Below are 22,512 nucleotides of genomic sequence, written 5' to 3'. Positions count from 1 at the left end.
TGCACACCTCTCAGATGGTTTGGGGGATGTTCATCTCAAGCCTAGTTGTCCATACAGACATCAGTTTGAAAACAGAGGCCTAGGGGCGACCAGAGATGGACCTTCAAAGTTCAGGTGGTCCTGAATTCAGCTGTGCCTGAAAAGTGGCTGAGTACAGTGATAGCATGGCATGTGGCACCTGCAGAAGAACAAGACACACCTATGACAAGCTGCTGAATGGTGGAAATATACAGTCACCTTTTAAAGACAGTGCAATCACATTCTCCTTCATATCACAATCACTTCAAAAAAATGTGGCCAAAGTCACCGGGTCCCTTGGACAATGCTAAAGAGTGTATTAAGAAGCAAACCAGCTTTCTGGGTGGTTAACATTGACCTGGAGTAGAAGTTTATAATGAGTGTTATATTCCCTCACTATGAAGAACAAGAAGGTTCTAATTTCTGTGTGTTCTCTTTGCATTGTTGCAGGAGTGTAAAGAGGGTGTAAATATAATGTGTAACCAATATAAAGCTACAATATTCTGCCAGGGTGATGCAAAAGGGTATCTTAGCAGAATACAAGGTTGCCTTGAGAGTTCATTATTGTACTAACAGTCACAATACAGTCAAAGGATTATGAATCATTCTGAAATGCAATTCTTTTTTGCCTGAAGGTGATTCAGCATTCAGAAACAGGCTCCACGGAAATCCAGGTTGCACAGCCCCAGTCCCACAACAGATCTTATTTCTGTCTTGTGCATTTCCAAACAGGAAATCCTCTCCGAATGGCTAAAACACATCCCTAGCTCCATGGTTTCTTAGGTCAGATTAATACAGCAAGAAACTTCCTTCATGTAATGGCAAAAAGAAGGAGTGAGGTCTACCCACTGAGCTGCAGCTTGGCTGGGGAGATGAACATGAAAGAGAAATTATGTTCAAATCCAAAAGTACCCTTTTGGATACTGTTTCAAAATTCTGCCTGCTGGCTCTTTTCTCTACTTTCATTTTGATATGCCGTGTGGTGGTATCAGGCCCACAAGACACTGCCAGCTCTAGATTCTTTGTTCAGTGCTCTTAAATTATTTGGCCTATTCAGGAGTCATGCCTTTGTGAACATGGTTTTACCTTTCTCAGAGATACATGCTGAGGACAATCTGTAAAGACTTTTAAGATCCAGGGTAGGAAAACACACTGCAAAAACACTTGCAGAGTGTTTTCTTTATAACCACTTGTACATGTTTGTATTTTTGACTGCTCCAGCCTTATTCCCCATTATGGCTGATGGCAATTCCCCCATTTGGATAGATCAATAGGGGATTTACCTCATATTCCAGGTAGGGCAGGCTCCAGAGAAGAACTGAGAAAGGGAAATGCTTTGAATCCTTGGGACATCACATCATAAATTTCTTCTGTGGCACACAGTTCTCCCTGCTGGGCAGTAGCCATTTGCCTGCTGATCCCTAGGGAACAAGGACACTGCTCTTCATCAAACCACAGTGTCAATTGGAGCCTCTTATGACAGGAAGCAGGATTTTAAATGTCTTTTGTATTTTTTTTTATGTACTCTTTTCCTCTTCCTGTTTTTAGAGAGTAGGAAGAAGTGATTGAAAGTGAAGCCTGGAAACAGCTGGCTTTTCTTTTGGGTCACAGAATTATCCAAACTGTTTGCAAACTCAGGTCTATAAAACTAACAAATGGAGAGTCACTAAGTCCACCGTATACTTTAGGTTTCATTTGACGCCCACATGCTGAAACTACCTCACTTGCATCTGCTGATACAGAGAGATCCTTGCTGGAGTGAAGTATCACCCATGCACTGCTTGTCTGAACATGCTGATTTTCACTTCTGGAAGAATTTTCTTCAGCTTTGGGCACAATGACATCTGTGACCCTCTCTCCCACTTGCTTGAGCATGAGTGAAGTCACAAGTTCCATTTCTGTAACAAAGGTATTGTCTTTGTAAGAGACAAACTTAGCAGAGCAAGGCACGTGGAAGAGAAAGCAAACACTATGGCTATGTGTTTCCATATCCTCCAGCACTGCAGCTTTAAGTCAACATAATCTTTGCCTTAGGGGGAAAATAAATCCAGGAGGAGCAAAAGTACGCTTCCTTCTAAAAAGAACTGGTGTAGGGTGTACGTGACTGTCTTACTCCTTTGGCTGCTCTTTATACCTGTGCATGGTGGAGCACAGGGAATGTTAAAATTAAGTACACTTAAGAGTTATGATATATGCTGGATATATGATATATTATTCCACTATAATGCCAGATTGGTTAGGCTGGCTACATGTTTTCAAACATCTTAACTTTTCCAATGGAATTTCTTCAATGTGGTTATTTTAGCTGTGTTACACATCTGCAATATGACAGTTCTCAAAGCCTCTCCAAACCTGTGCTGGCTGTAATGATCTAGGATTTACAATATGTGCAGGAGGACGTTGCAGAAAGGTATCCCTCAGTTTCATTGACTTTAAGATGTACCAATGATCCTAATGTTGCAGCCTGTGAGGGACAAAACTCTCCAGCAAAAGCCTGCAACCTGGAAGACAAGGTGCAGCAGATGGATTTCAACAGTCACATGATCAGAGAAAAAAGGCAACACAAATAAAGTGAGCTTTAGAATGGCCTGGGCCCTATGCAGGGGGGCCTATCCGTATTTAATCTTTGGGGCAGCTTTGGTAAGAGTTTTTGTAAATGGAAGCACCAACAGGGAAAAGCTGTCCCTGATGCACTTTAAGCAGTGAAGAACTTTCTCAATCTGTTCTTCTTAGGTTTCATTTGTTAAACTAACAGTGTCTATCCATCAGTAACTGCCATCTTAAAAGGAAATCCTCACAGGGAGAAGCAAATGTGCCTTTCTGAATGGTATGGCTATCACTTCCAACCACAACCAGATCAGTCAGAACATCAGTATCAGACATCCTCAATGGTCTCTGAAGCTGTTCTTTCTGGTGGAACTAACACTGGGGCAGGGTCTCAGAAAAATTACCAGATGTCTCATCCTAACATACTCCATTTTGGGTTTTTTTTCCGAACTTCACCTCTAAGTTGGAGAAGACTTTTTTATGTACTCACTGCTTGCCATGCACGTGGCAGGATTTTGAGGGTTTGTGTGTATGTCTTTTAAAATATCCACTTAGCTCAAATGCATTATTTGTGGTTTTGCTCCATCAAAATGACCAAGGCCTAAACACACAAATTTCACTGTGAGAAATTTTCCTTTAGGTAGAGACCATCAGGCAGTAACCTAGGTCTTCTGGCATGTAGTTGTAGTAGGTGGCGCTGCTGAGATCATCTGTTTTCCCTTTCCTTTCTTTAGGAAAAGGTAGACATATCTGCTTGAGCAGCATATACCACCTGAAAAGATGATCTCCTTCTCTTACATGCAAAGACCTGCACCACCTTGCAGGTGGCACTGGAAGCTGAGAAGGGGTGTGAGGGACATGGGACACAGGTCCTTCCCCTCTCCATCTTCAGTCCTAGAGAGAGATCTCTGCAGAAAGGACCAGCAGGCTTTGGTTCTACCCTGATCTCCCTCTGCCTCACCCTGCTCCTAGCCTGCTTATGCACCAGCAATCCAGGGAGAACCAAGACATCCGGTTGTGATAAACAGATAGAAGGTCCTACAAACCATTCAGTCAGGTAATGAGATGCATGGTGTTGAGGAGGTAAGAGACAAAGACACATGTGACATTACACAGAATTGCCTGAAACCTCCCCAGGCAAAAATAATTTATTGCTGAACTGGAAACAATGACGATGACAACAACAACAACAATAATAAAACAACAAAACAAACAACAACAACAAAACCAAACCAAAACAAAAACTTCTATTATTTTTACCTAACATAATTTTCAAAAGCCCAAGCAAAACAGTAGAAAATGCATTGTATATATTGAAATTAGATATTTGGCTTTGTGTTCATTAAATATTTTGACTGCCTACTTATTTTAAATTTTTGGTGAAAATACTTAGCTGTGCTATCACTGAACACTTGGAATCTTCTAAATTATTTTTATTCCCAAAATTATTTACAGCAGTTGAATCCAGAAATGTCTGTTATTAGACACAGTCAGATTTTCCAGCATATTGAGAGGCACCATTGTAGACAAGCAGTTCAGTTCATCAAGGGTCTAAGGAAAGACAGGAGTTCACAGAAAAGGTCTATGAGCTGTAGTCATGTACAACAGACTGAATGATATTTATAAGATTGGTGTGATTGAAATAAGCATAAAATCCACAGTTTTCTTGGTGAGCACTGACATAACAGCTGAGTGAACATGCATCTGTTCTTGTTTCACTCGCTGTTTGACCCACTGCAGCTTAGAAGCACCAAATTCGCAATTATTTGTATGCAGTCCCCACTCTTGCATTTTTGCTCAGTATCTGGTGCGGACAGGGCAGAGGACATACCTCTGTCATTGAAAATTCTCTGGACAGATTAAACTCTGCACTTGTTATTACCCAAGTGAGAACCTGACCACAGGAAAGGGAAAGATTATTTCAATGTCATCATTCAGCTGTGCAGATCCATCACAAGCTTGGCATGGGTGGGTGCCCATGTTGGGCTTTTTGTGTTGCAAAGGGAAATAAATAAGTGATGCTGCTTCTGAAAAGCCATCAAACAGAGGTGTCACTGTGACCGACACAGGCTTCTGATTTCCATGAGTTTTCAATTAATGATAAAGCTGTACTTAAAGGCATTGCTGTGACCTTTATGAATGAGTAACTTACACCTAGGAACACAAAGTGTTCCTCATTACACAAAGAGCCTAGACAACAGGATAACAGGTACCATGGTTTAGCATGGCGATCCAAGAAAAATTTTAAAATCAGTCTAGAAAGCAATTCCTTAGCCTATTTAACTGACACATGGTTTGTATGGACAAGTCAAATCTTCTATCAGAGTAGCTCATATATGAAAAAAATACAGTGAACCTTTGCAGGCCATTTTTTTCTAGCTCATCAATTTTTTCCTACAATTGATTAGCAATTGATAAATTGTTTCAATTAAGAGATGGTTACTCTTCCTTCAATCATTGACCCATTTCCACTCCTAAATGGTCACAGTTACAACACAGTCCCAGTCACAGTTTGTCCGTCTGTTATTTTCTGACATGATCTACAGCCTCTTTTTGTGAGATGAACTAGCATTAATATTATTATTTTCTCAGCTTACATTTAAAAGTTGTATTGAAAGAACTGTAAGATTATAAAGTCAAAAACTAGGAAGTATTTCTACAACCATAACCTGTCTGTTCAACTTCCTAGACAGCGCCTTCATGGTAGAGTTAGAAATCACACTTTTTTCCCTTGTGACTTCTCCATCCACTACAAATCTTGACTTTTAGGCTTCTTTGGTTGGATCCAGTATTCATCTTTAGAGAGACATATCTCAGGAATTTTCTGATGCTTTCCTTACAAAGAATACCACAGCTTATTCTTAACGCAAGAGTACTAGGATGTCTTCAGAAATCTGATCTTGATTGCTGGTGAGGGGAAATTAAACCTCACTTATAAGAGCCTTTGAGTATCAAAAATTGGCTTAGCTTGTGGATATTGCTTAAAGCACTAGGAAAGTTTTCCATGCCTTGAAGTAAACCAAATATCAATTCTTCAGATAAAGGGTTAAGCAGTACTGAATTGAAGACCATTTAATGGAAAGTAGGGAACACTGTGAAAAAGGCAATAGAACAGATTATGTTCTCTACACCATGCCCAGAAATTAAAAAATTGCATGTGGCACATCCTTGCTTTTAATTCCTATTCTACTTCTTTCTTAAAACATTCATCTAGGTTTTAGTGCAGATTTTAGTCAGTCACATTTCAAGCAATGTGTTGCTTTTCTCAGGGCTCAAAGGCTTCTGAGTCTATGGAGACAGTGTTTTATCCTAGGGCACAGAAGGGGTGATTTCACTGGTTATAAATTCATTAACTTTTACGATAATAAACATACTTCTGCCATTGACTACCTGCAGATTCAAGTAAGAATCCAAAATGGCACCTTGAGTTTACAGTTCTAGGTGCCATCGTTCCCTTACATCACTGGAATTTCAGCCATGCCTGTCAATAATCACACAAAATGGGCAGGGCTTGACATGAATTAATATACTGAGGTTTTGATAGGTAATTTGGAAGTGATTAGTTTCATTTAAGCAGAGACTTTTCAAAAGACCACCAAATAAATGTAAAAAGAGGATTTTGGGGTTTTTCACCTCTAGGGCTGGGATTTGTGGGCAGGAAGGCTGCAGTGGTTTTGCCTTTGACCCACTGCAATTTCCCCAGCCCTTGGTAAGATCTCAGCTAGCATTCAGGGGTGGCTCTGCTTGGGCAGGGAATGGGAAGCCTGTCCCTATTATCTGCTCCCTGTCTGCCAAAACAAATAGGGTAATGCCTTCACTATGAGTGGTTGATTCCTACTGGACTTCAAATACAGAATGAAAAGCACAGGAAAAAAGCCTGATCAATAGGGCATGCATAACTAACTAAGAGGCTATTCTCTTAATGTGAGCATTTATGTATCTTCAAAGTAAGTCCAAACAGTGATTTTCCACCCTGAACAAGTATCAGCTGGATGGCACAAAAAAAGGAAAGGAAAGGAAAGATCCCTCTCTGTAAATTAAAAATAAAGGCTTTAAAGTTGTATCTAACTAGGCAATCATAAAGAGAGGTGGTCATCAAATGTTTTGTCTTTGTTCTGATTACTGTCTGTATGGTTTTCATCTCTCTTCTGTTTCCCAAGCTCAAACAAATAAAAAACCCACTTTGCCAGTTCTCTGCCTGAGAGAAATCAAGGTGGGTTCTACAATGAAGAGGGCCTGGGCCAGTGCCTGAGAATTCCAGCACCCTTTGTGAGGCTGTTTCTTGTAAGGATTTCACTGGGCTTGAGTTTAGTTCTGTTGATTTTTTTTTAAGAGACAGCCAGGCATACTCTTGTGCACCATCAGGGAGAAAACGCAGATATGAAAATTACAATTAAGAGATCTGGACCAGAACCTTAGCAGCAGCATTAGCAGTTTTTTCCAAAGAGTCTGCAGTTTGCAATCCTTGGTCATCCCTCCTATGATTAAAAAAAAATAAATAATAAAAAATCAGAAAGAAGGTTTATGAAGAAGGGTGGTAAAAGGGAAGGAAGGTGTGTGACTGATGCTAGACTCAAGCCTGATCATCTTGTTTTCTGCAAAGAGAGAAGATCAGGGCCCAGACACATGGCACCAGTTGAAGTAAGTCTATGCAAGAAGAGTCTGGATCATAGAAAAGTAGACAAAATGTTTATTTTTATCTCCAAAATACACGTCTGTGCAGGAAAAAAATATTGTTCTTCCTAACTATGCATCAGGCCAATGTTTTCCAGGATTCACTTAGTCTGACGCTTTCTGTTCAGTTTTCTTCAAGTGGTGCTACTAAGCACTCTAAAGGCTTCCTCAGCAGAGCTGGCAGACAGCAGCAGGATCCTGTGCTGTTGAAAGGACATATTTCAAGAGGAACTGAAAAATTAGTGAGGTCTTCTGTAAATGCGCTTAGCTGACCCAGGGCCCTGTGTAAAATTCATGCTCCATGATACCAAGGAAGATTTCAGTTCTAGACTCTAGATTCAAATTTCAGTTCTAGACTCTAGATTCAGAAGCCTTCCTCACCTGGCTCTTGGAACCCAACATTTTCTTGCCTGGTCCCTCCTTTTCAATTTTTTCATCCAGCTGGTCCAAACAGGAGAATACTCATGAGGTGCACACATACTGCAAATGATGAAGGTGATAGGAAAAACTGCTCACAATGCAGGGAAGTTGTTCTTGGTTCTTCAAAACACGGTTTTGAAAACTGGCTTGGGAGTCTTCTGAAAAGTGCTGTGATCCAGGTAACTCCTGTGCCTGGTGAGACATTGCTGCAAGGCACAAACTGGCCCCAGCATGTGTCCTGCAGTGTGCTGTACAGGAAGGGTGTGAGCTTGTTTGAGGTGAAAGAAGTTCCACAAGGAAATGCTGGCACTTCCAAGAAATCACTCAGGACATGAATTGCCTGTGGAGTGAATGCCAGGATTGGAAGAACAACAACCCACCTGACCAAGCTAACGTGAAGAGACTCCCTCCTCTTTGGCAGCAGGGGCTAAGTTACCCTGCTGAAATATGAAATATCTTTGTATGATTTGCATGCATCTATGATGCTTGAACTGTGACTATATACTGCTGTCACTATTCACGAGGAAGATATGTAGCAGAACTGCAAAGCAGAAACAATCTGGACATATAATACACTACAAAGATAAAGACAGTAAAATGGAATATAACATATTACAAATTTCTTCACAAATCATTTCATAGAAGTTATAAGCCAGACAATTCAAAAAACCAGTATTAGTGACACGCAGTCTCAGTCTGAGAGCTTTGTTGTTCAGGGAACAAGGAGCTAAAAACACCCCTTCTCCCTGATTTCCTGTTCTCCAATAAAAATAGTGGTACTTTTCCCACTCAGGAACTATTTTGCACCTATGGCAGGTGAGGTACACAGGGCATGTACCTCATGAACATAATTTTTTATGCTTTTTGAAGCAGTCTATTACATTAAAAAAGTGGAATGTTCTTACTGGTACTAATAGACCAGCTCAAAAACAACCCAGGTATTGCAATTTTTTTTTTTACTTTCCTGCTTTTTTCTTTTGATTTTTGTTCTTTGTTGCAATGTTTTCTTTGTTTGTCTGGCCTATGTTTTTTCCTTGTAACACTACGTCAGTCCTGCATTACTCTGACTTTTCAGAAGCTTGTGGCTGTTATAAGGCATCATGTTTAAATCATGCCTAAAGCAGACATACACAAATTTAAGCATGATCATGATTAAGCATTTGTGGCCAGCCTGGAGTACCTCTTTTCCTGATGACTAGTGCTATAGTAAGTAGTCCTACTAACATGAATGAGATTACTCAATCACTCTGTTGCAGTTAAAAGGTTGGACACAGGTGGAACACCAAAATGTGCACGGAAATTCTTCTCTGCTGAGTGTGCACCATGAGCAGCCAATGCATGTGTTCACAGGTCCCTCTGTGGAAACACATCCTGCCTGGCTTCACACTCTGCTGGGAATGAGAAAAAATGTTTCCCACTACCTTGCAGTGCCTACCAGCCAATATCTGCATTTTTAAGTGGGAGTTAGGAAAGCAAGGCAGGAGAAACAGCAGCATAAAGCTGGACAGAGAAACAGGGTGCCTAAGAAATCATGCTCAAGACACCGATTTGCTGGGTGGCAGTGATGTGTTACAGCTGGGAGCTTCCTTCTGGGAGGAATTTAGCTTGAAAACTCAAAGCCTGTTCATCATTAAAACAATGCTGATAGAGGGTAGGCTCCAGCTCCTCCTCTAAGCACAGCTGCTGCTGCCAGCCAGGACATTTACTCTTTTCTGCTCCAGCGAGAGAACATGGATTAAGTGCTCCATCACTGTATTGTCTGTGTCCTCACTTTGTTTTGGGAAAAAGAGACAAAGCAAAACAGGTGCCTGGTGATGCTTTGTTTTGGATATGGATAGCAAGCAGAGTGACACTGATAAAGTCTAAAGTATGCACAAGCATTTTTTAGGCCCATAGAGAACACCAAAACTAGTTTAACACTAAGCTTGCTGGTAGGACTTTTTGCTATTTCTATATAACATATAAATTTGGCATTATACTGGACCTGTGGCAACGGTGGCAATAATCTAGCCCATTAGTCTTGGTCATTCCAATACGGAGTAGGATGTATGTTTGGAGTTAGCAAATCACAGGGAAGGGCCCTTCCTCTTTAAAGAGCATGTTTAGTGTTAAAGTAGGAAAGGGAAGCTGTGCAGCCATGCCAGCATCCCCCGGTCAGTCAGAAGGCAGCTCTGTAGTGTGCTGTTTAGAACCCTGCAGCACAGCCCCTGATACAGCCGTGCCTGCACCCCACAGCCCATCCAGCAGCACCCTCCAAAGGAAAAGGGAACCTTGTCAGCTCAGCAAGAGGAAGAGGCAGCACCAGGCTCCTCTTCCACCTCCTCCTCCCCTGCTGAGTGCTGATGTGAGATGCCTGGCCAGACTATCTGCCGGCGCGACTGAGACTGAGCAAACTCTGCATCTCTTCCTCAATCACAAGCATGGCTTCCCTGCCCCATCTACCTGCCTCTAAACCCGCGGGTGTGCTGCAGCCGTGCGGCTTCCCTGACCACCCACCCACGCTCGCTCAGACGAGTGAGGGGGATGGCGAGGGACAGACATTCAAAGTGTGTAAAGGAAGACTTTGAAATGGTGCAGCTCAGCATAGCCTCTTTGGCTCCAGTGACACTGCAATGACTTACACCAGCTGAAAACCTGCCCTCTGCTTTTGCCAGAGTTAATGTGTTTTCTTAGGACAGGGATGGAGTGGTCTAATGGTAATTATTGTTAAGGAGGAAGTTGAAGTTAATATCTGTTTTTGCATGAGTATAAATGCCAAGGCTTAAATACATACATTTCAGAAGCCAAGAGAAATGACACACCAAAATGATGGCATTTCATTAGCATTTACATTATCTTTGGGCCCAGAGGGCTCAGTGGAAACAGAGTCTAAGAACTTTACCCAGGCTTTATAAGGACTTTTTAAATTGGGTCTTGGAAACCTCCAAGGATTAGAGAAGGCTTAGCCTCCCTGGGAATCCTTTTGCCCTGCCTGGTTATCCATGTGGGAAAGAAGCGTGTCTTTATATCCAGCCTGAACCTCTCTAGCTTCAGCTTATGCCCATTGTCACTCCCCTTTCCACCAGCCACTGCCAGAATACTGTCATGTGTCCCAAATCCACCTCTTCTCCAGAGGAAACCTGTCTCTCCTCCAGTCCCACCTAGCCAGAGGCCTCCTGGACCCGCTCTGTTTCGTCACTATGTCACCTCTCTGGGGCCCAAAACAGAACTCAATGCTTGGATGAAGTCTGAGGGATCCTGAGCTAAGGGGACCATCTATCTCTCCTATACAATCCACCTGCCCTGTAGGACTTACAAAGTGAAAAATAAGGAAAAAAGAGACAAGCTGAATCACAGCAAAAACAATGATATGGAAAACATGGCTTGCCTAAACTTAGCTTACTTTGTGGAGACCAGAAGACCATGTACTTCATTATCTTGCCCCTGAGACTATCCAAGAGAAGAGCATGAGGACATGGGACGCACACAGAGAGGGATTTTTGGGAATGATTTCCCAGATTCCAAGAACTTGACTCTCATGTATGATGAGTTTAGATTCAACAGCTCTTGAATCACTTTTTGTCCTTAAATTTATCAGATTGGTTTTGAACTCCATGCAAATCTTTACCATTTACTATGTGCTGTGATTAGGAGTACCACAAACTAAATGATGCATGAAAAAGTACTCCTTTTCATACTTCAAACAGGGCTTGTGCCACTTTCTGTTTCATCGATGTTCCTTACTTCAATAATTCCCTAATAATTGTCTTTCTATTCCAATTATATTGCGTGCACAGGACTCCACCACAACCACCAGACTGCATGCCTTCAGCCATCTGTCTTGTTCTCTGTACTTTACCCAGAGCAGATGCAGGAGCAAGAGCTGCGCAGGGTTTGAGGTTTTTTAATGTGGCTGTAAACCATGCTTGGCAGAGAGATGTTTTGCGTTTTCTTCTCCTTTTCTTCCCCAAAAATTCTCATCATAGAGTTTGCCGCTTGGGTGGAGCACCAGCTGTGCTGTATATAGAGCTATTTGTTTAAAACTCAAATGCATTGAAACCCAGATACCAGTAAAAACTATTAAATCCATGCACTGGTCAGGAAGAGTTTTTCATCTGTAATATTCCAATCCCTTTACCTCCACTCCAGTGTCCTGTCTTCTAAGCTTAGCTGACCTGGCCTCCAGGAATACTCCTTTGGGGTATATCAGTTCTGCTCTCATGTTCTTTCAGTTGTGCCTAACACACTCCAAATGTTGCGCCTCTTTGTCAGCAATGCAGTGATAGGTCAATGAGGACTATGCCCATTTTTTTTTTCTGTTGAATGGAGAGTTTTATGGCATCTTTGTATTCCTTTCTTTCTGCAACTCTACTGATTGCTTTTGGCTTCACATTTACCCCAAACACCCAAACCTCAGCTTTTGGAGCAACTTATGTGTCCATTCCCAAGAAAGCTAAGAGACATTGAAGAACTGTGGAGAGAACGAGCACATGAAAAACAGAAAGAGGGAATGGAGTATCCCCTCTGTGCACACAGTCATCTATAACCTTCATTATGGTGATCCCTAACCTCCATGGACACTGTTTCACAGACAGTAAAATGGCTCCAGCGTGAGCTGTGAGTCCACACATTGGCATTACTGTTATGCTGGGAGTCACCTGCTGTCACCCCAGGGCAGAACTGGGTCCTCTAGTTGCTACTGGGAGTTTAGTATTGGTGGGATAAAATCAGAGCTGTCTTGAATCATTGTCCATGAGGAGGGAAAAAAATCAGTTTTCACTGTCTAACCTGTCCCAGAGAGCAGCAACATTTCTGAAAGCTGACACATAGTTAGTCCAGAAAAGTATAAAGGCCCCGCTCTGGTTATATTTTTCGTCCTATCAATGACTTTTTCTATGGCTGGTGCAATGCTGTAATAATAGTCTGTCACTGTTCTCTCTGTGAACAACAGATATGACCTTTTACCATTAAATTGATGTCACCAGCCTTTCTCAAAAAGGTTCTGGCCTGTGGTGTGTTGTGGATGAGGCCATGTGGCGAGGTAGCCTATCTTCACACACTGGCAAAAAGGCCAGAGCAGGTCTCATGTGTTCTGAACCCTATCTCAGAGTGGGACCACCTGATTTTACCAGCAACACAGCCTGAAAGAAAAAAAAAGATGATATCTTGTATCCTGAGTGAAGACATCAAATAAAACAGCTCTGCAGATTGATGAATCAGTATTGTGAACATCTGGCATCTTTATGGTACTGCCATAGTTTTCATGTGCTTTCCTGAAAAAAACTGACCCATTGTATAATGTTTGAGTTTCCACATCCGTTCCATAGGAGTCATTATATGGACGCCCTAATAGCAGAGACTTATTTCAATGAAATCAAGGGAATGGTGCTGCTGACAAGCTTTAAGAACAGTTAATATTTCACAAAATTATAGAATGTTAAAGGGTTGGAATAGACCTTAAAGATCATCTAGTCCCAGCCCTTGCTGCCATGGGCAGGGACAACTCTCACTAGATCAGATTGCTCAAGGCCCTATCCAGCCTGGCTTTGAACAGTGCCACAGTTGGGGCATCCACAGCTCCCTGGACAACCTTTTTCAGTGTCTCACTAACCCCACAGGAAAGAATTTCTTCCCAATATCTAACCTACATTTCTCCTCTTTCAATTTGTACCCATTACTCCTTGTCCTTTCACTGCAGCTGCTGATGAAGAGTCTCTCTCCAGCTTCCCTGTAGAGCCTTTCATATATTGGAAGGCTGCTATGAAGTCTCCACACAGCCTTCTCTTTTCCAGGCTGAACAGACCCAACTTCCTCAGTCTGTCTTCATAGCAAAGGGGCCGTAGTCCTCTTATATATCCTCTTATCAACCTCCTGATCTGTCAGTGGACTCGCTCCAACAGCTCTATGTCCTTATGCAGGGGCCCCAGAGCTGGATGCAGGGTTCCAGGTAGGGTCTCACCAGAGCCAAGGGGCAGAACCCCCTCCCTCACCCTGTTGCCCACACTGCTTTGGATGCAGCCCAGGATCCCACTGGCTTTTTGGTCTGTGAGTGCTCATGGCTGGGTCATGTTGAATTTTCATCCACCATCACCCCCAAGTCCATCTCCTCAGGGCTGCTCTCAATCACTTCTCCACCCAGCCTGTAGGAATCTCTGGGACTGTCCTGGCACAGGTACAGGACTTTGCCCCTTGCACCTCACTTTCACAGAACCACAGAATCACAGAATGGGTCAGGTTGGAAAGGACCCCAGTCTCCTGGTCCAACTTCCCTGCTAAAGCAGAGTCTCCCTGGAGCACAGAGCACAGGATCACACTCAGATCTTAAATATCTCCAGCAAGAGAGACTTCACAATCTCTCTGATCAGTCTGTTCTAATTAATGTTTACCCACACAGTAAAGAGGTTCTTCCTCATGTTCAGGTGGAACTTCCTGCACATCAGTTTCTGCCTGTTGCCCCTCATCCTGTTGCTGGGCACCATCGAGAAGAGCCTGGCTCTATACACTGACACCTTTCCTTCAGATCAGACATTTCTGAGGTCCCTTCTCAGTTGTGTCTTCTCAAGACTGAACAGGCCCAGCTCCCTCAGCCTTTCCTCACAAGTACTGAGGTACTCCTCTCACCCCATCATCTTCATTGCTTCCCCTGGACCTACTGCAGGAGCTCCATGTCTCTCTTGTCCTGAGGAGCCCAGAACTGGACACAGCACTCCAGATGTGCCTCACCAGGGCTGAGCAGAAGGACGGGATCACCTCCCTCAAACTGCTGGCAATGCTCTTCCTAATGCACCCCAGGATCACATTGGCCTTCTAGACCCCCAGGACACACTGCTGGCTCATGGAAAGGTTGTTGCTCATCAGGACCCCAGGTCCTTCTCCACAGGACTGCTATTTCTTGGAGGTGAACACTGTCATTTCCTTACTGATTACCAGAAGGCATCTATGGATGTTAGAGTAAACAGTAGCTAATTTACCATGTAAAACCACAGATGACTGAAGAAGCTGACTCATATCCCACCTTTTTGTTTAAACTTGCTGTAAATTCTTCACATTTTTGATTAGTAATAACAAAGATAAACTGCTTTAAATGTAACCACAACCTGTAAACACTACATGCAATGTCTGAAGCATGGGTTGAATTTTCTTTTGGGTGAATGGGTGCAGCTTCAACTGAGGATGAGAGGTTGGATCAGCAGTTTCCAAGTCATGAGCATTTTCTGCCTGAAAAAGAAAAAAACTGAGGTTTTCTGCAGAATGAAGAAGAGCAAAAACAGCTGTCTTAAGGCCAAAGGTGTGTCCTGATGAACTGGAAGAAATGGACATGCAAGGAGGAATTTTGCTGGAAGTATGTTTAGGTTCTTAAAGAACACAGGAGAAGTGATGCAAAAGAGGCTTTTTATTGTGGTCTCCAGTCCAAAATGGACTGGTTTTTAAAACTAAAGGTTTTTAAAATATCCTCCTAAACACATGAATGAAAGACAATAAACACAAGGGAATGAGAAAGCTCTTTTCCTCTTGAGCAAATTTTGCATTTGTACAGAGCTACACTGGAATCACAGCAGATTAAACATTATTCCCCAAACATTTCAGACACCAAAAGCTGCTGAATGTTGATATTTCTCTCTTTTTTCAGCCTACTCACTGCATCTACCCCATCCAGATCCTCAGGCAACTTGGGCTGCAGAGTGTGGGGTCAGCCTGGATGCTAGGGCACTCCTCGGCTCCAAGGGAAGTCACAACACAGTTTCTTTCTCTTCATCACATTACAGCCTGCCAAAGCCATTGCCTTACCTGAGAAACTACAGTAAGTTCAGAAAAGCGACTTTTCAAAACCAGGTCTTCCTTCTCCAGTTGTTCATAGGGAACAGCATTTGCATTTGATTGCTTTGCTGATACAATTTTTGATTTTATTACAGCAACTCTTGCTAGTTAATTATTTCCTCCAAACTAGTGCAGTTTATCCTCTCTCTCTCAGCACTTTACTCAGGATAGTTCTCTCATTACTTACTCATTTTTGCCAGAACACTGGGATCTGTATCAACGTGACTTATTTTCTTGAGGTGTCCCTGACCATCAGACACTTCATCAGATTCTTTAATATCTTTTGCATCCTGTTGCTGTAGACAAGTCATGCACCTGCTGGACCATCTGCCATTGCAGACTGCAATTCAACCCACGCACACAAGAGATTTCTTTATCCATTACTTTGCACTTTGTTAAATGGTAACTGTCTGTACAGTGAGGCTCTAGTAAGGTTTTTTTCAGAAGGTACTTGAAAAACACAGGCTAAATCTGATTTTTTTCTGCCATTAACATTAGAGGACTCCAGTTCTGCCTCCAGGAGTTGAAAGGAGAGCATGGGGTAGCCTGCAAGGCAGAGTGGCATGCTGAGTGCTGCTCATCCTGCAGCCAGGGAAAGGGAGTGCTGTAGCACTAGACAGACTAGATTCTCAGGACTCTTGCACAGAGTGCAGAAGTGCTTTTATTCCTATCCTGACAATTTTCTTTTTCATTCCCTGCCTTTGTCTCATGTTCTGGTTTTTGTTCATGTTTCTGGAATGGCATGAAAAAGCCATGATGTAATCACCTGATATTTGCATGAATTTTTGGGTTGCTGTTTATTTTTTTCTCTCCTTCCCTCTTGTCCCTCAAAAGTCTGCCTACTGAGAGGCTGTTCTGGAGGTTTTTTAGGCAAATCAGATAAATACTTAACTTTCCATCAAGCCCCCAGACAAATGAACTCACAATATTTTCTTTTCCAATTTCCTTGCAGTATGGGCTGAGAGTAGAATGCCTCCAATTTGTTTTGTTGCTTACCATGATCCTGCAACACTAACACTAAGAACTGTACAGCTCAGTTCAGTGCTTGCAAGTCAATTGTCTTTAATTTCTTTACCCTGTGTAAGAAGAGAACTTCTTCCCTGAGAGAAGAAAAATGCAGGTATTGTTTTGGTAATTCTTAATGTACTGTATTGGAATGTATTGGAACTGTGCATTCCCCAGGGGTAATTTTCTTGGATGATTTACTTGCTTAGTCTCTCAAGGTACTTTGGAGTTGGTTGTTTTGGTCTGTGTCCTTGGGCAACTGATCCCTTGTGAAGAAACTTGACCAAAATATTTTCTTTTCGTTTTCTCTGTTCAAATATTTTCTTTTTGTTTTCTCTGTTCAATATGTTGCTATCACTAGTGCTGTCCTACCCCCACTCAGTGGGAACATATCAGTTACTGGAACAACCCAGAATATTTCAAAGCAATAGCTTTCACAGACGGATTCTTATCAAATAATCAGGCTGTGGTCAATTGTATTCTCTTTGCTTTTGCTATACAGTCTTTTTCTCTGGAAACATCACACAACTGAAGTGGCAAACTTGATGAATAAGAGGCTGACCACCATTTACCTGCAGAATGAAACCTAACAGAGTATTTAATACCCCTTGACAGAGAATAGAGGCCAGAATGGAGTGGAAACAGTGGCTGTTATCTGCCCTCTGATTAGGTTCAGACCTTGGTTTTGGTTAAAAATGTTACCTTCCCATCTCCAGATAGAAATTATAAGAACTTGGTTATTAGGCTGAGGTGGTGACTCTGGATTACCAAATTCTCTGTGGCAGCTGTGGTGAATAGTTTAGGAGCAAACTACAGGATTAAATGGGTTTGCATAATGAGCCCACATAGAGCTACACATAGCAATCAAATTAACAAATACCACTTTCATATGCTCCCCTATTACAAACATATTTGCAGTCTTTCTGTGGGTTAATCATGAACAGGCAAAGGTCTGAGCTTGTGGAATAGCACATTCATTGTCAATTGTAACTCATGAGTAAACTTGCAGGAGGAATTGCCATTAAAATACTTTCTCTGCTCAGTGAGGTGCTCCCACAACTTTCAGTGCTCTACTAGCAAGCTGTATAGAACCAGTACATTTAGGGTGATAGGATTCCTGTCTTGGCTCAGTTTTGAATGTTTTATTAGTCAATTAAAACCACTTGAAAGAATTTAGTGACAGAGGCACCACACATTTTATTCCCTGGCAACTATGTTCTGGATTGTTTTCATAGGGGTAGGATTAATGAACGTTTTTTTAAAAACTTTGCCCCAGAAGGAAGTACCCAGATTCCAGTTTTGTGGTTTTAAGCACTGAAACTTGGCAGTACAGCATGTAGGAATTTTTCAATGATCCCAAGGATTCCTAAATATACATGTATTTAGGTCTTCAAGCATGCTGAAGTACTGTGTTTACTGGGATCTGTGTGGCCCCATAGCACCTTCTGAGTTGTATTTCTGTGTGCGTGTGTGTGTGTGTGTGTGTGTGTGTGTGTCTATGACCTGAGAATCTGGAAAGAGTTCTGTCTAAAGAATACTTCACAAAAGTTTTATCCACAGAGGAAATCACACCAGTCTGATTACATCAGAACACTTACACTGCTGAGGTTCTCCCACCTGACTCCATTTTCAGACTTCCTTTGGAAAGGGAGGAATTAGTCAGCAAACAGAAAACTATTTGTTATCTATATATTTTAAACTAAGGATCAACTAGAATTAGCCATGATGAATTAGGGACAAATTTTCAGGCATGAAAATCACTATTTCTATGGACTTACAAGGAGCCATACTAATTTTCAATCCCCAGAGGTCTGACCTCTGAATTTTTCTTCAACTTTCACATTAGATTCACCACCTTGCTTACCACATCTTTTGCGAAAAAAGTTATATTTAGCCTTTTGTCTGATATTTTATGCTGAATTCGATTTTCCCACTACCATTATTCAACCCATATTACTTTCATTTGTGATTTTGCAAAGCCATTAAAAACAAACAAACAACCAAACAAAAACCCCAAAGAAAACCAAAACCAGCAACAAACAAACAACAACAACAAAACCAAACAAATAACAATGACAAAAGACACCAACTTTTTAATATGTAGCTTTAACTCCACCTTGGCAAGCATTTATTAGGTGTACAGCTTTGTAATTTCTGGTGACACAAAATTAGGAACTATGAGACAGTGCCAGTGAGGGTCCAGTCACCATAACTGTGACAGAAGGCTAAGGCAACAGGACTTTATATCATGTCTCTGCATTTGTGGAAGAACTGGAAAATAATTAGTCTGAGAAGAAGTAAAAAGTTCCTATAAGTTCCTATGAACTCTAAACCAGCAGATCACAGATCACTAAAGTCACCACTTGCTTTCAAAAATATTATGAAGGCTCATAGTGACCTGAAACCTAAGACACTTGTTTAATTGAATGCAAAGTTAAATAATACGGAACTGGTCATATCAGGTCAAACTAAAGTCCCATCCAGCTTAATATCCATTTTCTAATACTGGCCAGGAGCCGGCTCCTAAAGGAGATTACAAGAACTAGGCATGCAGAGAGCAATTTTCTGGATTTGTGCCCCCAACTCCTGTATTTCAGCCAGGTGCTACGTTCTTAGGATAATTACTAAGTCCCTAGATGTATTTGGGGTCCATTCCTCCCTCTGCCTGCTCCTCTCCCCCTCATCTTCCCTGCTTGCTATGGTTGGCAGGGTTCAAAACAGACAAATATGCGGTTTTACACTGGCCTGTCTGTATGTAAACCCCACCTCCACCCTACCCACCAGTGCACTGTGTTAAACACAATTTCAAAACATTATTTTTTGAGGCTTGAAATAACTGGATTTCCCTGGGCTTTAATTTACCACTTGACTAGTTTCCTATTTAACCTTTCACTTCAATCCTTATTTCACAGCATGAAATGATACCCCTGCACACCATATTTCTCTTTTTGAGGCAAGCCTACCAAAATTATCTTTTGCTTGGATGTGATGGGAAATGAATGCAACTTTCTGAAACAACTCAGTGAAAACAACATACTGCTCATAGAAAATTCTCAGTAAAGGTTGCAGCTGAGAAACTTTGATAGAAGGAATGGCATATCAGACATACTTTACCCAAAGTTCTACTTATTTAGAAAGGAAAAGGCATGAAAACTTTCTGAAAGAACAATTTCTCCCAAACTCCATTTATGAAAGGTACCTAAGTGTGTGTCTGGCTTAAAGCAAAGGAGTTGTTATAGAAATACTCTTGTGCCTGATATATGCCTGCTAAAGCATGGATTTTACCAGGGATGCTGCAATTAATCACATGAATTTTTGAAGCCCAAGCTAAAGAGTCAATATTTGCTAGCTATCTATATAAATTTCTTACATAGATAAGACACAGCAGGGAATCTTACCAGAGTTTCAGGCTTTGATTAGACACATCTTCATTTTCCTGCTGGATGAAAAACCTTTAAACAAAACTGCAGTGACTGTAAAGCTCTATTTAATAATTTTTGCTTGGGATTAAAGTAAGAAGAGTTATGGGGAAAACAAAGCCCACACAGAGAGCCCTCTCCCCATAAGCAATATATTTTTGTTTACAGCTGGTCATCTAACTGATTTTCATGAGCAAAACTGTTGAAACTCCAGTTGAATCAGGGCAGTTCTGGAGTAGCTGTGAGCATGTGTGTGTCAGTAGGTATGTACATAGGGGAAGTCTCATCCTTCATTTTGTATATTTATGACGGAATGGATCCAAACAATTTCTGCATTTAACTGCAGGACTTTTAGCTGAGCTCTCAGTGAAATCCATACAAGAAATATATATCTGCATGTGTGGTCTATAGTGCTAGACTTGTTGGTTTGTTTAAACAAGAGAATATCCTTAGTCAGTCTAGTCTAAGTTGTCCAACCATGTACTGGGACAGAGACAAAGAAAGAAAGCATGGCACTGGTTTGAGAGCTTATGTGAAAGAAAGGGTGGTTTCAATTCCAGTTCCTGCTCTCCAAAGTATTTTACCAGTGTAAAATTTCTGGCAAAGCTTCCTAAGAGCCTGATGGTCTCCTGAGAGATGAGAGTTGTGCACTCGCATCTCTTCAGGCACATGAAGAAATTGAGCTCAGGTTTCTCCTCCTTGGGGAGAGGACATTTGCCACCACTTAACTGTAAGCACATGCAAGAGGAAAGCAGTCTTTTGTTATCCTTTACAAATAGTATCTTCTCTTTCTCTGGTGTTTTTGTTTCATTTTGGGGCTGTGAAGACACCTCATTGCAACAAGGAGTTGAAAGCCTCCAAAGCTTCAGTGAAAAATCCTGTTTTATTGTTAACATTTTGTTAGTTTCTTGCTTAGCAGACATGGCAGTCGTGATTCCCACCATCAGACACTGAACACTCCTCAGGTGATGAATGTGAAGCCTTTGTGCCTGACTCAATATACTGTGTTGATGACCAGATTATGATGAGTTTGGAGCTCCAAAGCTGAGAGCTTTTGGCTTGGTCTAAATACCCTTTTAAGTCCTGTTCCCCTTCTGTAAGGAAAGAAGCCAGCAGCTTTGCCACACTCCCACAGGGGTACTTTGAAGATGATATATCTTGGAGATTGCATACCACTGAGATAATCTCATAGAGATGGCTTTAAACACCTCGGATGACGGTGTGGGCAGAACACACGCCAGAGTGCTTGTATTGCACTGACTGATTCCAAAAGGAAGTTGTTTTCTACACAGAGCCTGTGGAGGAAAGGTAGCACAAAGTGGAGCCTTGGAGACCCCTCAACCAGCTGATTTCGTCAGGGACACTGGGATAATAACACACCTTGGTAACTTGCACCCTGCCAGGAGCATAAATTTTGCTCCTGCAATATGGCAGGGACGCATGCTGGTGCCTGTGCTCTTTCAGTCAGCTTACTGCAGGACAGGCCAGCTTGTGGTTGCAGCAGAGGGGGCTTGCGGGGAATCAGAGTAGCCAGAACTCCACTGAACTCATAGTGTTAAGACAACACAAGGCACACCTGTGTGACATGATGGCCCAGAGACAGAACAGCATTACCAGGCCCACTGGGCAGAGCACATTCAGAGACCGCTGACCATGAGAGCGCAGGCTTGGAAGGGGCTGGGACCAACATTCTTTCTGAGATGTGTCACCACAGAGATAAGGGTGCTGATTGTGATGGGCTACAAATTAACCACAGTGCACAGTGTGCCAGTCTAATTTGGAAGACATTTTGTGGTCCCTCACAAGTGCACCAGGACAATGGGGATTATCATGCTTTGCCACTAAACTCTTGCCCACAGAGAAAAAAATCAGTCTGGGTCCAAAACAGCTGTGCCTTTAATGTGAATTTGTTAAACCACATTAAAGCTCTGTTTCAACATTTTTAACCAAAGGTGCTTTTAATGTGATTAGTCATCTTTACCTTACTAAGTGAATTGATCTGAACCTAATTTCATATTTTTTTTAGTCTGGAATTAGAATATCCACACACAAATTGAATGAAGCTTTATTATACATTTTAAAAATTAATTTGGATTTGCTTCCATGAGAGCAAAATGTCTGGACTGAACATGAGTCAGTGGAGTCACATCAGTGAAGTGAGAGAGCTGTCAATCTTCAGAGCAGTCCTCACTGTCAGTGCTGGAATAGTTTGGATTCAAACAGGGAAAGCCAAATTATCCTATTAATAGATTTTCACCTTCCATGCCTTTTTGCTTAGGTATTTTCAGAGGCCATATCCTGGGTTATAACTAATGATGTATTTCGGGAGTGCAGTAGTCTGTAGAGACATTCAGCCCATACCAAACAGCTTCAGTGTCTCACACATCAATGGTGCTAGCACTGTGTGTGTGTGTGTATGTATATATTTATTGTTGGAAGTGAATGACGTAAAACGTTCTGAAATATTAGATGTTGAAGTACCCATTTATTTTGCTGTGAAAGACTCCTGAAGTTTCACAAATTGAGTCTGTAAAAATTGTTGGCAAATTGGAGGCTATCAGGTCTTGTTTTATAGTAACATATATACAGATACATGTACAAACAACTTCGAAATGTGCCATTTCCTGAAAAG

The 22,512-nt window shown here is 41.8% G+C and overlaps 1 protein-coding gene across 4 annotated transcripts in view; it reads left to right on the top strand.

The window, feature by feature from the left end:
* Nucleotides 1-22,512, top strand: part of NRG1 (neuregulin 1) — a 443,600-nt gene that overhangs the window by 241,568 nt on the left and 179,520 nt on the right. The window contains exon 1 of one of the 4 annotated variants that reach the window (XM_038125668.1): nucleotides 16,491-16,576. The exons of the other annotated variants lie outside the window; for them this stretch is intronic. The gene's annotated coding sequence lies outside the window, so the exon portion shown is untranslated. Of the gene's footprint in view, nucleotides 1-16,490; nucleotides 16,577-22,512 lie in introns of those variants that run through there. 4 annotated transcript variants of the gene reach the window in all.

Source organism: Motacilla alba, chromosome Z (genome assembly GCF_015832195.1).
Source record: "Motacilla alba alba isolate MOTALB_02 chromosome Z, Motacilla_alba_V1.0_pri, whole genome shotgun sequence".
Classification (NCBI taxonomy): domain Eukaryota; kingdom Metazoa; phylum Chordata; class Aves; order Passeriformes; family Motacillidae; genus Motacilla; species Motacilla alba.
The sequence above is the reverse complement of the archived record's forward strand: the minus strand, read 5'-3'. Positions and strand labels throughout refer to the sequence as shown.